Source organism: Lynx canadensis, chromosome C1 (assembly GCF_007474595.2).
Source record: "Lynx canadensis isolate LIC74 chromosome C1, mLynCan4.pri.v2, whole genome shotgun sequence".
Classification (NCBI taxonomy): Eukaryota; Metazoa; Chordata; class Mammalia; order Carnivora; family Felidae; genus Lynx; species Lynx canadensis.
In genome coordinates, this window is record NC_044310.1 from 126533629 (window position 1) to 126547203 (window position 13575).

At 35.9% G+C, this 13575-nt stretch overlaps 1 protein-coding gene across 8 annotated transcripts in view; it reads left to right on the forward strand.

The window, feature by feature from the left end:
- R3HDM1 (R3H domain containing 1) overlaps nt 1-13575 on the forward strand; it is a 210220-nt gene that overhangs the window by 25521 nt on the left and 171124 nt on the right. For 7 of the 8 annotated variants that reach the window (XM_032594395.1, XM_032594394.1, XM_032594396.1 and 4 more), the window contains exon 1: nt 9098-9203. The exons of the other annotated variant lie outside the window; for it this stretch is intronic. The gene's annotated coding sequence lies outside the window, so the exon portion shown is untranslated. Of the gene's footprint in view, nt 1-9097; nt 9204-13575 lie in introns of those variants that run through there. 8 annotated transcript variants of the gene reach the window in all.

The window sequence follows — 13575 nt, forward strand, 5'->3', positions numbered from 1 at the left end:
GGTTTTGGTTTGTATTTCCCTGATGATGAGTAATGTTTAGCATCTTTTCATGTGTCCATTAGCATTCTGGATGTCTTTGGAAAAGTTTCTATTCATGTCTTCTGCCCATTTCTTACCTGTGTTACTTGTTTTTTGGGTGTTGAGGTTGATAAATTCCAAAATCTATATTATGAATACTAAGCCTTTATCAGATAGGTCGTTTGCAGATATCTTCTCCCATTCCATAGGCGTCCTTTTAGTTTTGTTTTTTTTTCCTTTGCTGTGCAGAAGCTTTTTATCTTGATGAAGTCCCAGTATTCCATGTTTGCTTTTGTTTCCCTTGCCTTCGGCGACATGTCTAGTAAGAAGTTGGTCCAGCCAGGGTCAAAGAGGTTGCTGCCTGTGTTCTTTAGGATTTTGATCGTTTCCTGTCTCATATTAGGTCTTTCAACCATTTTGAATTTGTTTTTGTGTATGGGGTAAGAAAGTGGTCCAGATTCATTCTTGTGCATGTCTGTGTCCAGTTTTCCCAACACCATTTGTTGAAGAGACTATCGTTTTTCCAGGGGATAATCTTTCCTGCTTTGTCAAAGATGTGTTGACCATATAGTTTTTCTGATCCATTTCTGGGTTTTCTGTTCTGTTCATCTGTGTGTCTCTTTTTGTGACAGTACCATATTGTCTTGATGACTACAGCTTTGTATATACCTTAAAATTTGGAATTGTGATGCCTCCAGTTTTGTTTTCTCTTTTCGAGATTGCTTTGGCTATTCGGGGTCTTTTGTGGTTCCATACAAATTTTAGGATTGTTCTAGCTCTGTGAAAAATGCTGGTGCTATTTTGATAGGGATTGTATTAAATATCTAGATTGTTTTGGCTAGTGTGGACATGTTAACAATGTTTGCTCTTGAATTCCGTGAACATGGAATGCTTTTCCGTTTCTTTGTATCCTCTTCAGTTTCCTTCATAAGTGTTCTATGGTTTTCAGAGTACAGATGTTTTATTTCTTCAGTTAGGTTTATTCCTAGGTATCTTAATTGTTTTTTATGCATTTACAAATAGTATGGATACCTTGATTTCCTTTTCTGATGCTTTGTTATTGGTGCATAGAAATGCAACAGATTTCTGCACATTGAGTTTATATCCTTTGACTTTGCTCAGTTCATTTATTAGCTCTCACAGTTTTTTGGTGGTCTTTTGGATTTTCTTTTTTAAATTTTTTTTTTCAACGTTTATTTATTTTTGGGACAGAGAGAGACAGAGCATGAACGGGGGAGGGGCAGAGAGAGAGGGAGACACAGAATCGGAAACAGGCTCCAGGCTCTGAGCCATCAGCCCAGAGCCTGACGCGGGGCTCGAACTCACGAACCGCGAGATCGTGACCTGGCTGAAGTCGGACGCTTAACCGACTGCGCCACCCAGGCGCCCCGGTCTTTTGGATTTTCTACATAGAGTATCATGTCATCGGCAAATAGTGAAAGTTTGACCTCTTTCTTGATCATTTGGATGCCTTTCATTTCTTTTTATCGTCTGATTGCTGAGGCTAAGACTTCAGTACTGTGTTGAATAGTATGGTAGGACTGGACATCCTTGCCTTGCTCCTGACTGTAGGGGAAAGGCTCTCAGTTTTTCCCCATTAAAGGTGAGCTGCAGGTCGTCTGTATATGGCCTTTGTGATGTTGAGGTGTGTTCCATCTATCCCTACTTTGTTGAGTGTTTTTGTCAAGAATGGATGCTGTATTTTGTCAAATGCATTTTCTTCATCTATTGACGGGATCATATGGTTCTTATACTTTATTTTATTAATGTGGTGTATCACATTGATTGATTTGCGAATATTGAACCAGCCCTGCAGCCCAGGAATAAATCCCATTTGATTATGGTAAGTAATTCTTTTGATGTATTGTTGGATTTGATTTGCTAGTATCTTGTTGACAATTTTTGCATCCGTGTTCATCAGGGATATTGGCCCATAATTCTCATTTTTGGTGGGATCTTTGTCTCGTTTTGGAATCAAGGTAATGCTAGCTTTGTCAAATGAGTTAGGAAATTTTCCTTCTGTTTCTGTTTTTTGGAACAGTTTGAGAAAAATAGGCTTTAACTCATGTTTATTTTTTTTTTGTAATTTATTTATTTATTTTTTTTAATATATGAAATTTATTGTCAAATTGGTTTCCATACAACACCCAGTGCTCATCCCAAAAGGTGCCCTCCTCAATACCCATCACCCACCCTCCCCTCCCTCCCACCCCCCATCAACCCTCAGTTTGTTCTCAGTTTTTAACAGTCTCTTATGCTTTGGCTCTCTCCCACTCTAACCTCTTTTTCTTTCTTTTTTTTTTTTTTTCCTTCCCCTCCCCCATGGGTTTCTGTTAAGTTTCTCAGGATCCACATAAGAGTGAAAACATATGGTATCTGCCTTTCTCTGTATGGCTTATTTCACTTAGCATCACACTCTCCAGTTCCATCCACGTTGCTACAAAAGGCCATATTTCATTTTTTCTCATTGCCACGTAGTATTCCATTGTGTATATCAACCACAATTTCTTTATCTATTCATCAGTTGATGGACATTTAAGCTCTTTCCATAATTTGGCTATTGTTGAGAGTGCTGCTATGAACATTGGGGTACAAGTGCCCCTATGCATCAGTACTCCTGTATCCCTTGGATAAATTCCTAGCAGTGCTATTGCTGGGTCATAGGGTAGGTCTATTTTTAATTTTCTGAGGAACCTCCACACTGCTTTCCAGAGCGGCTGCACCAATTTGCATTCCCACCAACAGTGCAAGAGGGTTCCCGTTTCTCCACATCCTCTCCAGCATCTATAGTCTCCTGATTTGTTCATTTTGGCCATTCTGACTGGCGTGAGGTGATACCTGAGTGTGGTTTTGATTTGTATTTCCCTGATAAGGAGCGACGCTGAACATCTTTTCATGTGCCTGTTGGCCATCCGGATATCTTCTTTAGAGAAGTGTCTATTCATGTTTTCTGCCCATTTCTTCACTGGGTTATTTGTTTTTCGGGTGTGGAGTTTGGTGAGCTCTTTACAGATTTTGGAGACTAGCCCTTTGTCCGATATGTCATTTGCAAATATCTTTTCCCATTCCGTTGGTTGCCTTTTAGTTTTGTTGGTTGTTTCCTTTGCTGTGCAGAAGCTTTTTATCTTCATAAGGTCCCAGTAATTCACTTTTGCTTTTAATTCCCTTGCCTTTGGGGATGTGTCGAGTAAGAGATTGCTACGGCTGAGGTCAGAGAGGTCTTTTCCTGCTTTCTCCTCTAAGGTTTTGATGGTTTCCTGTCTCACATTCAGGTCCTTTATCCATTTTGAGTTCATTTTTATGAATGGTGTGAGAAAGTGGTCTAGTTTCAACCTTCTGCATGTTGCTGTCCAGTTCTCCCAGCACCATTTGTTAAAGAGACTGTCTTTTTTCCATTGGATGTTCTTTCCTGCTTTGTCAAAGATGAGTTGGCCATACGTTTGTGGGTCTAGTTCTGGGGTTTCTATTCTATTCCATTGGTCTATGTGTCTGTTTTTGTGCCATTTAACTCATGTTTAAATGCCTGGTAGAATTCCCCTGGGAAGCCTTCTCGCCCAGGACTCTTGTTGGGAGATGTTTGATACATATAATGTACAAAATATGTGTTAATGGACTGTTTATGTCATTGGTAATGCTTTCAGTCAGCAGTAGGTTATTAGTAGTTCAGTTATGAGGGAGTTAAAAGTTAATGTGTGGATTTTCAGTTGTGCAAGGGTCAGTATCCCTAACCTGTGTTGTTCAAGGTTCAGTGTGTGTGTGTAAAATTACACTCTCTAGTTATACACCAATACAGTATCTCATTGGAATATGGCGTGTGTGTATGTTTGTGTGTATGTATGTGTGTATTTAATGTGTGCTCTCTTCATGAGTTTGTATGCAATCCTAAACCTACAACAGAAATATCTTGAAACTGTGAGGGGTTGGCAGGTTTTTGGTTTTGTTTTTTATTGTAGTAAAATACATGTAACATAAAATTTACCATTTTATCTAATTTTAAGTGTATAGTTCAGTAATGTTCAGTAACGTGTATTCATGTAGTGCAGCCAACACAAGAACTCTTCATCTTGCAGAATTGAAACTCATACCCGTTATACAATAATTCCCCATTCCCCAACTCCTGGCAGGCAGCCTTCTACTTTCTATGTCTGAATTTGACTGCTGTAGGTACCTCGAGTGAAATCATAACAGTATTTGTCTTTTTGTGACTGGCTTATTTCATTTAGCCTAACATCCTCAAGGTTTATCCACATGTCAGAATTTCCTTTTTTTTTTTTTAAGTTTTTATTTTAATTTGAGTATAGTTAACATACATTGTTCTATGGGTTGTAGGTATACAGTATTGTGATTCAGCAATTCTGTATGTTACTCAAGGCTCATCATGATAAGTGTACTCTTTAATCCCCACCTATTTCACCCATCCCCCACCTCCCCTCTGGTAACCATCAGTTTGTTCTCTCTAGAGAAGAGTTCTTTCTTTCTTTCTTTCTTTCTTTCTTTCTTTCTTTCTTTCTTTCTTTCTTTTTTAAAGATACTATTTTTAAGTAATCTCTACACCCATCATGAGGCTCGAACTCACAATGCCAAGATCAAGAGTCGCATGAAGAGTCTTTTTCTTGGTTTGTCTGTCTTCTCTTTTTTTAAACTTTATTTGTTTCTTAAGTTCCATGTATGAGTGAAATCATATGGTATTTTTCTTTCTCTGATTTATTTTGCTTAGCATTATACTGTCTAGCTCCATCCATGTTACTGCAAATGGCACAATTTCATTGTTTTAATTTTTTTTAATTTTTTAATGTTTTTTATTTATTCTTGAAAGAGAGACAGAGCATGAGCCGGGGGGGGACAGAGAGAGAGAGGGAGACACAGAATCCAAAACAGGCTCCAAGCTCTCAGCTGTCAGCACAGAGCCCACCACGGGGCTTGAACTCACAAACCATGAAATCATGACCTGAATCGAAGTCAGAGGTTCAGTCTGCTGAGCCATCCAGGCATCCCCAACAGTTTTATTTTTGCTTTTGTCTCCCTTGCCTCAGGATACATATCTAGAAAATTGTTGCTGTGGCCAATGTCAGAGAAATTACCACCTGGGCTTGTCTTGGGCTTTAATTGTTTCAGCTCTCATATTTAGGTCTTTAACCCTTTGCATTTATTTTTGTATATGGTATAAGAAAGTCGTCCAGTTTCATTCTTCTGCATGTAGTTCTCCTGTTTCCCCAACACCATTTGTTGAAGAGACTGTCTTTTTCCCATTGCTTATTCTTTCCTCCTTTTTCAAAGACTAACTGACCATATAAATGTGGGCTTATTGCTGAATTTTCCATTCTGTTCTATTGATTTATATGTCTGGTTTTGTACCAATACCATACTGTTTTGATTACTACAGGTTTATAATACAACATGAACTCTGGAATTGATGAAATAAACTGAAGATGATGCAAAGAAATGGATAGATATTCCATGCTCATGGATCAGGAGAACTTATATTGTTAAAATCTATACTACCTAAAGTAATCTGCCGATTTAATGTAATCCCTATCAAAATACCAACAGCATTTTTCACAGAACTCAAATAATCCTAAATTTTGTATAGAACCACAAAAGACACTGAATAGCCAAAGTAGTCTTGAAAAAGAAAAACAAAATTGTAGGTAATTCCCTTCTTTAAGTCTGAGTAATACTCTGTTGATGTATATATTACATTTTGTGTGTTTGTTCATCTGTTGCTGGACATTTGGGTTGTTTCCAGCTTTAGGCTACTACGAATGGTGCTGCAGTGAACATGAGTATATAGATACCTCTTTTAGAACCCACTTTCAAGTTTTTTTAGGTATATACTCAGAAGTGGAATTATAAGATCATATAATAATTCTGTTTTTATGTTTTTGTGGATTCACCTTGCTGTTTTTCACAGTGCCTGCACTGTCTTACGTTTCTACTAACAATTCGCAGGAGTTCTAGTTTCCCCCCATTCTCACAAAACTTGTTATTTTCTGATCTTTCAATAGTAGATACCCTAATAGGTGTGAAGTGGTATCTCTTTGTGGCTTTTCTTTGCATTTCCCTAGTTTGTGATGGTGAGCATCTTTTCACGGCTTATCTTTTGTATACCTTCTTTGGAGAAATTTCTATTTAAGTCCTTTGACCATTTTTTAGTGGCATTTTCTTGTTGAGTTGGAGGTGTTTTTTGTTTATATCATGGATTTGTTGGGCTTTGTTTTAAGCACTACTTTTAAAAAATCAGATGCCGTTATTATTTAATGATACTTAACTGTGTTAAAATGTGCTGTACATGTACCTGGAAGCCTAAATATAGGTGCTTCACAAAGTAATAATATAATGAGGAGTACTGGTATTTTTTTCCTCAGCAACAATTGAAGCTGTATATCAGAAATATAATTAGATACTATTCCGTTTCACATTTTCAGAGGACTGAGTTAGACATTGGAAAATATATGTTGTATGTGTTTTTTAAGACATTAACTTTACTCTTCAGTCAATAAACCAATCTAAGAGTATATTGTAATTACACATTTTTAGTCTAAATTAGTATTCTGTCTTAATTGGTAAAGTTTTTAAGATGCATTATAAACTTTTAGGATTTCCCAAGTTTACAGTTAAGTCATATTAAGGTTAAAAGTATTGGTCATCTAAGGAATACTGATACTACAATTCTGATGTCCTTATCAGTTGACTATTTCATAAATATTTTAAGCTTCACATCTGGAAGAAGTTCAATATTTGTTTAAAAACGTTTTCATTTTTGTTTCTAGTCTTCAAAACTTAACAGTGTTGTATGAAAGACATTTGTATTTCAGATGAAATTAACATTCACCAAGGTACAAATGAAAATAAAACAATAGATGAAAAAGTTGAAAGCCAATGTACTGCCAGAAACTTCTGAAATGTAGAGGTTCCTGGGCGTGCCTGGGTGGCTCAGTTGGTTGTGCCTCTGACTCTCCATTTTGGCTCAGGTCATGATCCCAGGATCATGGGATCAAGACCCATGTCTGGTTGTGTGCTGAGTGTAGAGCCTGCTTAAGATTCTTTCTCTCTTCCTTTGGCCCTCTCCCCCACTTGCGCGCGCGCGCTCTCTCTCTCTCTCTCTCTCTCTCTCAAATAAACAAAAAATAAATAAGTTGGAATATATCCTTTTTTAAGAATAACATTTCTTTAAGAAAACCTCCACTTATATTAGCTTCCTTACAATTCCGTGAAGAGGAACAGTTTATGAGCCAAGCCATCTGATAACAGTAAAGATCTGAGGCTTTTGTTTTACTGGAAAATGTTCCTAGCTGTATCAGTAGGAATCGTGGTCCATGGAAAAGGCATTTTGACAGAGCAAAATCTAATTTTAAAGGGAAATCTAAGACACAGCTATGTCCTTTCCTTCCATATCACCTTTTATAAATCATAATTTTTTTTTAACATTATTATGGGTAGAATCGTAACCCCACACACAATGTAAAACTCCTATGTTGACTTGCTAACCCCCAGTACATCAGAACATAACCTTGCTTGGAATTAGAGTCATTGCAGAAATAGTTAAGATGAAGTCCTACTGGAGTATGATGAGCTTCTAATCCAATATAACTGATATCCTTACAAAAGGTAAAATTTGGAGATAGAGGTTATACAAGGAGACCACCATGTAAACAGGAAGACTGCCATCAAAAGTCAAGGAGAGACTCCTGGAATAGACCCCTCATAAGGAACCAACCTGCCAGCAACCTTGAATTTGGACTTCTAGCCTCTAGAACTATGAGACAATATATTTCTGTTGTTTAAGCTACCCAGTTACAGTAGTTTGTTGCAGCAGCCTTAGCAAATTAATACAAATGTGAAATGATCCATATCCTCCTTTGTGCTGATGACATAACCCTGCTGTTGCATTCAGGAATGAATTTGAAAAGCAAATAGACAACCTCAGCCATCAAGGAAATGCAAATCAAAACCACAGTGAGGTACCACTTCATACTTAACTGTCTATAATCAAAACATCAGATAATAACAAGTGTTATTGAGGATGTGGAGAAACTAGAATCTTCTACCACCGTGGTTATCGAAATGGCCCAGCCGCTTTGAAAAACTTCCAGTTCCTCAAATGGGTAAACATTTAAATGATTGAACATGAGTTACCATAGACCCAGGAATTCTACTGTTAGGTATATAACCAAAAGAAAAAATGTAAGTTCACAGAAAACTTATACATGAGTGTTCACAACATTATTATTTGAAATAGTGAAAAAGTGGAAACAACACGTCTATCAACTGATGAATGAACAAAATGTGGTGTATCCATACAGTGGAAGATTATATGATAGCAAAAATGAAATTCTTGCTACGACATAGATTAATCTTGAAAACATTCTAAGTAAAAGAAAACAGCCACAAAAAAACACATATTAATGTGATTCCATGTATATGAAATGTATAGGTAAACTCTGGAGACATAGGGTAAATTAGTAGTTCCTAATTAGGGGATGATGGCTAAGGAAAATGGAGTTGCTTTTTCAGGTAATGAAAGTGTTCTGAAATTGATTGTGGTAAAGGTGGTACAACTCTTTAAATATACTAAGAGCCTTGAATTAGACACTTTAAATGAGTAAATTGTATGGTATGTGAATTATATCTCAATAAAGCAGTTTTTTAAAAGATAGGACACATAAATCATAGTAATTTGTGGTCAGGAGGAACAGTTGAATAATCATTTATTATACATACTGTATTTCAGGTTCTTTGTAAAATACTAGGTATGAAAAAACAAGAAACTTAAGTTCCTTCTTAGTTGCAGAGACAGAATCATTAACAACTTCTTTAATAAAACAAAAATCAAAATTGTCATGTTGGAGCAACTCACTAAATTTCAGAGGGGAAAAAACTATTAAAATTCCTCTACTTAGGTTCTCTGGATCTTATGATTTTATCAGTTATCTATATAACTAGATCATATTGCTGTAGCTTTATATAGAAATGTATTTTACCATTGTAGGAAAGGTGCCACAGTTTAAAGATTGAGTAACATAAAACACAGACTAAAACCTAGGCTTATTCCGCCTTTTTTCTTTCCTAATCAGGGATTTAAACCCAACTTGGCTCTAGCTCAAAGACCCAGAACTCGGAGTCTAAGAAAAGTGTCTTTGTCCCACTTGTTCTGCAATGTCAATGAGCAACATAGTTACCCTAAGGTAGTATTTTTTTGTTGGTTTACTTCTGGGTTTTTTTTTTTGGTTGGGGGGGGGGTGCCTTTTATTTTACTTTTGCTTTATTAATTTGGAACTTATTTATTTTAGTAGTTACCCTTTTTTAATATGCATATTTACTTTTTTAAGCGAGACTGTGTGAGCAGGGTAGGGGCAAAGGAAGTGGGAGTAAGGGAATTCCCAGTAGACTCCATGCCCAGCATGGAGCCCAACCTGGGGCTTGATCCCATGACCATGAGATCATATGACTGTGAGATCATGAACTGAGCTGAAATCAAGATTTGGTCACTTAACTGACTGAACTACCCAGACACGCAACTGTGCATATTTAACATAAATACATCATTTTGTCTAATTCTACTTCCCAAGCAATACCAAGGGTCTTTGAACTCTTTATCTCTGATTAGTCTTCTGCTTCTTTAATTTTAAGCTTTAGAAATCCAAAGCATACCAGCTCAACAAAAAGAGAGTTCTGTGGGGTTTCTTTTATAATAGCACTAATCCCATTCACGAAACCTCCATGAATTATGACTTCATGACCTTAGCTCTTCCCAAAGACCCTACCTCCTAATACCATCACACTGGGCATTAGGATTTTCAAACCAGAGTCCATGAACGTACTTTATGGTGATTTGGTCAGTATTTTCTATTTTTAAGGTGGCTAAATGTATTTTAAAAACCTTTAAAATGATAGTCACATTTTTAAAAATATTTTGAATTCTTTTTATGTACTATGACCTTCTTAATTGACATCTTTAGCAGAACTTTTCGTTACAGATTTATTTCTCTGAAAGTCAAAATACAGCTAAACAAAACTTAAGAGATCACTACATTTTAATCTCCTTCCATTTTCAAAGTGTTTGCCGAATGTAATCTTAAAACTAAGATCCCTTTATCACTGCTGTTCAAGATTTCCCAAAATATGTTACTTGTCATTCTTTTTTTCATTCCTTAATATATTTGATATTTTATTCCTTGAAATGTTTTGAAATGTTAGAAAAATCACCGGGTTCCTCTTGTATTTCTTCTGAATTCTTTGATTTCTGTATTTTTTTCCATAAGATTTTGACTACATGTATATTTATTACCTTAATTGCTACCTTGTTAGATACTTAAGTAGTGCTGAGTCCTTTTGACCTTTGCATTTCCCTACCTTTGAAAACTACAATCTGCCTGTTTACTATCTGCAATTTAATATTTTAGACGGTTGTTTAGTAGTTGATTGTCTCTTATCACTAGTTGGTTACAAGATCTGTCCCAATGAATGTTTGAAGTATTCCTGACAGCATTTTATCTTTTTGAAATGTGGAACTAAAATTTATTTCAAGATTTTAGCTTTCTCATAATAATGTTAGTGAGCTTTGTTTAGAAGTTTATATGTTGTAGTTCGTCTTATTTAATTTCTCTACCTTATTCCTCATTATGTATATTGATAATTGATTATTAATATCTTATAAAAAGGCAGTCTTAGTTTTAATTTCCTTGTGAGATGTAGACTGTTAGAATTATTTTTCAGTCTTCCTAATGTGGTAACATATTCTGATATAATTAATTTTCTTTCTTTTCCTGTCATTTGATCTTTAGTGTAAGCTTTAAAATTTTTCAACGTATTTATATAGTTTGCTATTATGCAGGTATGCTGACTTATCCGGATTTTTTTAAAACCTATTTTGAACTATGAGCTAAGTTTTTAAAGCTTGATATGTTTGTGTAAATGAGTCTTCATACCAAGTAATGAAATACTCACTTGCTAAATGAAAGGAAAAAAAAAAAGATACTGCAATTTACATCGTTTAGTATGCCCAGTAGATATGGCTGAACAATCTATAAAATATTTTGCTATCATCATGTGTAATTCAGCTTGCAGCTGTTCCATAACTTATTAAATCAATTCAGTGGAAAGTGTTGATATTTTGAAATGACCAAATTACCAAGTTTTCCCTGCAGTGATGGCATAGGACTTACTTTATTTTTATTTACAAAGTCAGTACATGTACATATTTTTCTGCAAGACCTATCAATCCTTCTGCTCCAAATAATTTAATGTTTAAAATTTCAAGTTTTTGTGAGTCATTAGTAACATTGTGGGCATACTAAAAATTGAAGGCTGTGTAAACTAAAGAATTTAATCCAGACATGCTGCAGAAGTTATTTAGGTTTCTTTGTCTTAGTTCTAACTCACACAGAAAGCATTTTTACTTTACCACCAGCTGTGATATTATGATACATTTCTTTCTAAATCAATTTTAAAACCATTTCATTAAGATTTATACTAGAAATGAAAATTATAGTTGAAATATTTAGAACCATGGAATCTTTGAGTTAGAATAAAATAAGTGAGTTGTGGTGGAGATGTGTGGTGCTTTCCCATACCAGTATTATTCTACTTCCTTGGATGTCAGGAACAGATCACTTCCCAGCCCCGTTGTAGTTAAGTGGTGCCACATGAATCATTTAGGAGGGTGGGCAGAAGAGACTGTCACGGAGGGTAGGTGTTGAGATGGCCGAGACACTTGGGGAAGGAAGCAAGCCACAAGGTGGAAATAGCGTGAATCTCTTGAGTCACTACATGGAGGGCAGATAGTGTGTATTTTAGGATTTGCAGGCTACATACCATTGCTGTCACGCATTCTTTTTGGTCGTTTTATGTAGTTTTCATAAATCTTGAAAAATGAAGAAGCCACGTTGGGTCAAAGGACATACAAAATGGGCAGCGGGCCCTAACATCTGTTCTAGAGAGTCACCTAACTGGTATGAAATGGGTACTGCAAGTGAAACAGAAGTTTTTGTGTTAATCCTATGAATTCTAGGTGTTAATTGTTACAGCATAGCCTGACTAATACACAAGTGATCTCCTCAGGTGATCACCCCCCACCAGATTATTGAAGAATGCTTCTGATATCAGGAATCTCCATACTTTATACACTGTGAAATGGCCTGTTCCATTACAGGACAACTCTAGATGTAAGAAATTTTTCTCTTTGTAAGCCAAATCCTTGATTCCATTTATCTTTTGGTTCTACTTCTGCCTCTAGATAAAGTTTGCTTTAAAGTTGTTTGGGGTGCCTGGGTGGCTCAGTCCATTAAGCATCCAACTCTTGGTTTCACCTCAGGTCGTAATCTCACAGTTTCATGAATTCGAGCCGTACGTTGGGCTTAGCACTGACAACAGGAGCCTGCTTGGGATTCTCTCTCCCTCACTGCCCTTCCCCTACTCATGCTGTCTCTGTCTCTGTCAAAAATAAGTAAATAAACTTAAAAAAAAAAAAAAGAAAAAATCAGTTGCTTAAGTGGTAAGATGATTAGATTCAGTTCATGAGAAAAAACTGTCAACTTAGTATAAAACAGTAAAGTGATAATTGATAAATTAACCCAGTTGTAGCCATTGCTTTTGTTTAGTGCAGGTATCTTTCTAGTATTGACAACCATTGTGGACACATCTATTCAGTTAAAGGTAACCAAGTTCTAAAAGAAAAATTGACAAAGTTAGTTTAGAAGAATGGTCACCAGGATGGCTAGACCAAAAGTGTAGAAACCATGTCAGAGAAAATGATTAAAGAAATTGAGGATATTTCATTTTAAAGAGGAATGGGCCATCAGACATCATATGGTAAAGTGTTTATAATGAAATTCGTCTTTTATCGGTTTTCTTTTTTTATCTTCACAGAGGATGCCTAGTGGCTGTTTGTGGAAATAAGGCATCCAGGGTTTGGGAGAGTCTGAAATAACAGATTTTTAGGTTTGTGGACTTTAAACAATTAGTCCAAAAGTGAATATTAGCTTTTATATTTGATCTTTCCAGCTATCTTTGACCATCATCCCCAAAGCGTCCATAGCATATTTGGTCATTAACTTATTTGAAATCCTAAAGCATATAGTCTACTATAGTATTCTAGCAAAAAACGTGGTTATTATTATATGATTTACTCTGTCCTTGCCAGTTCTTAGTAATTGGAGATCGTGTGGTATTTTCTTCTTCTGTTTTTTTTTAGTTGATTTTCTTCTAATAATTCAGTTTATAATTTTGCTGGAGATTGACCTCACATTTACCAGTTTTTATACGATTTGTTGAAAACTGGGAGATCACTTAGAATATCTAGACTTTTGAAAAAGTTCATCTCCTTAGTTTCATAAAACTTTCTATTTAAGGTTTATTTACACCTTCAGGTTCCTGAAGATGACCTGAACAGTTGAACAGTTGAGATTCTAAGTGGCTAGGTGTTTTCACCTTTTTGTCTCAACCTTAGTGCTGTATTTTAGCATCTATCTTTTCAAAGCCAAGAATGTTTAATAAACTAACCTTGTATGGCTGGGGCAAATTCAACTTAAGAAAAGTAAACTTCCTATTTCAACTGCA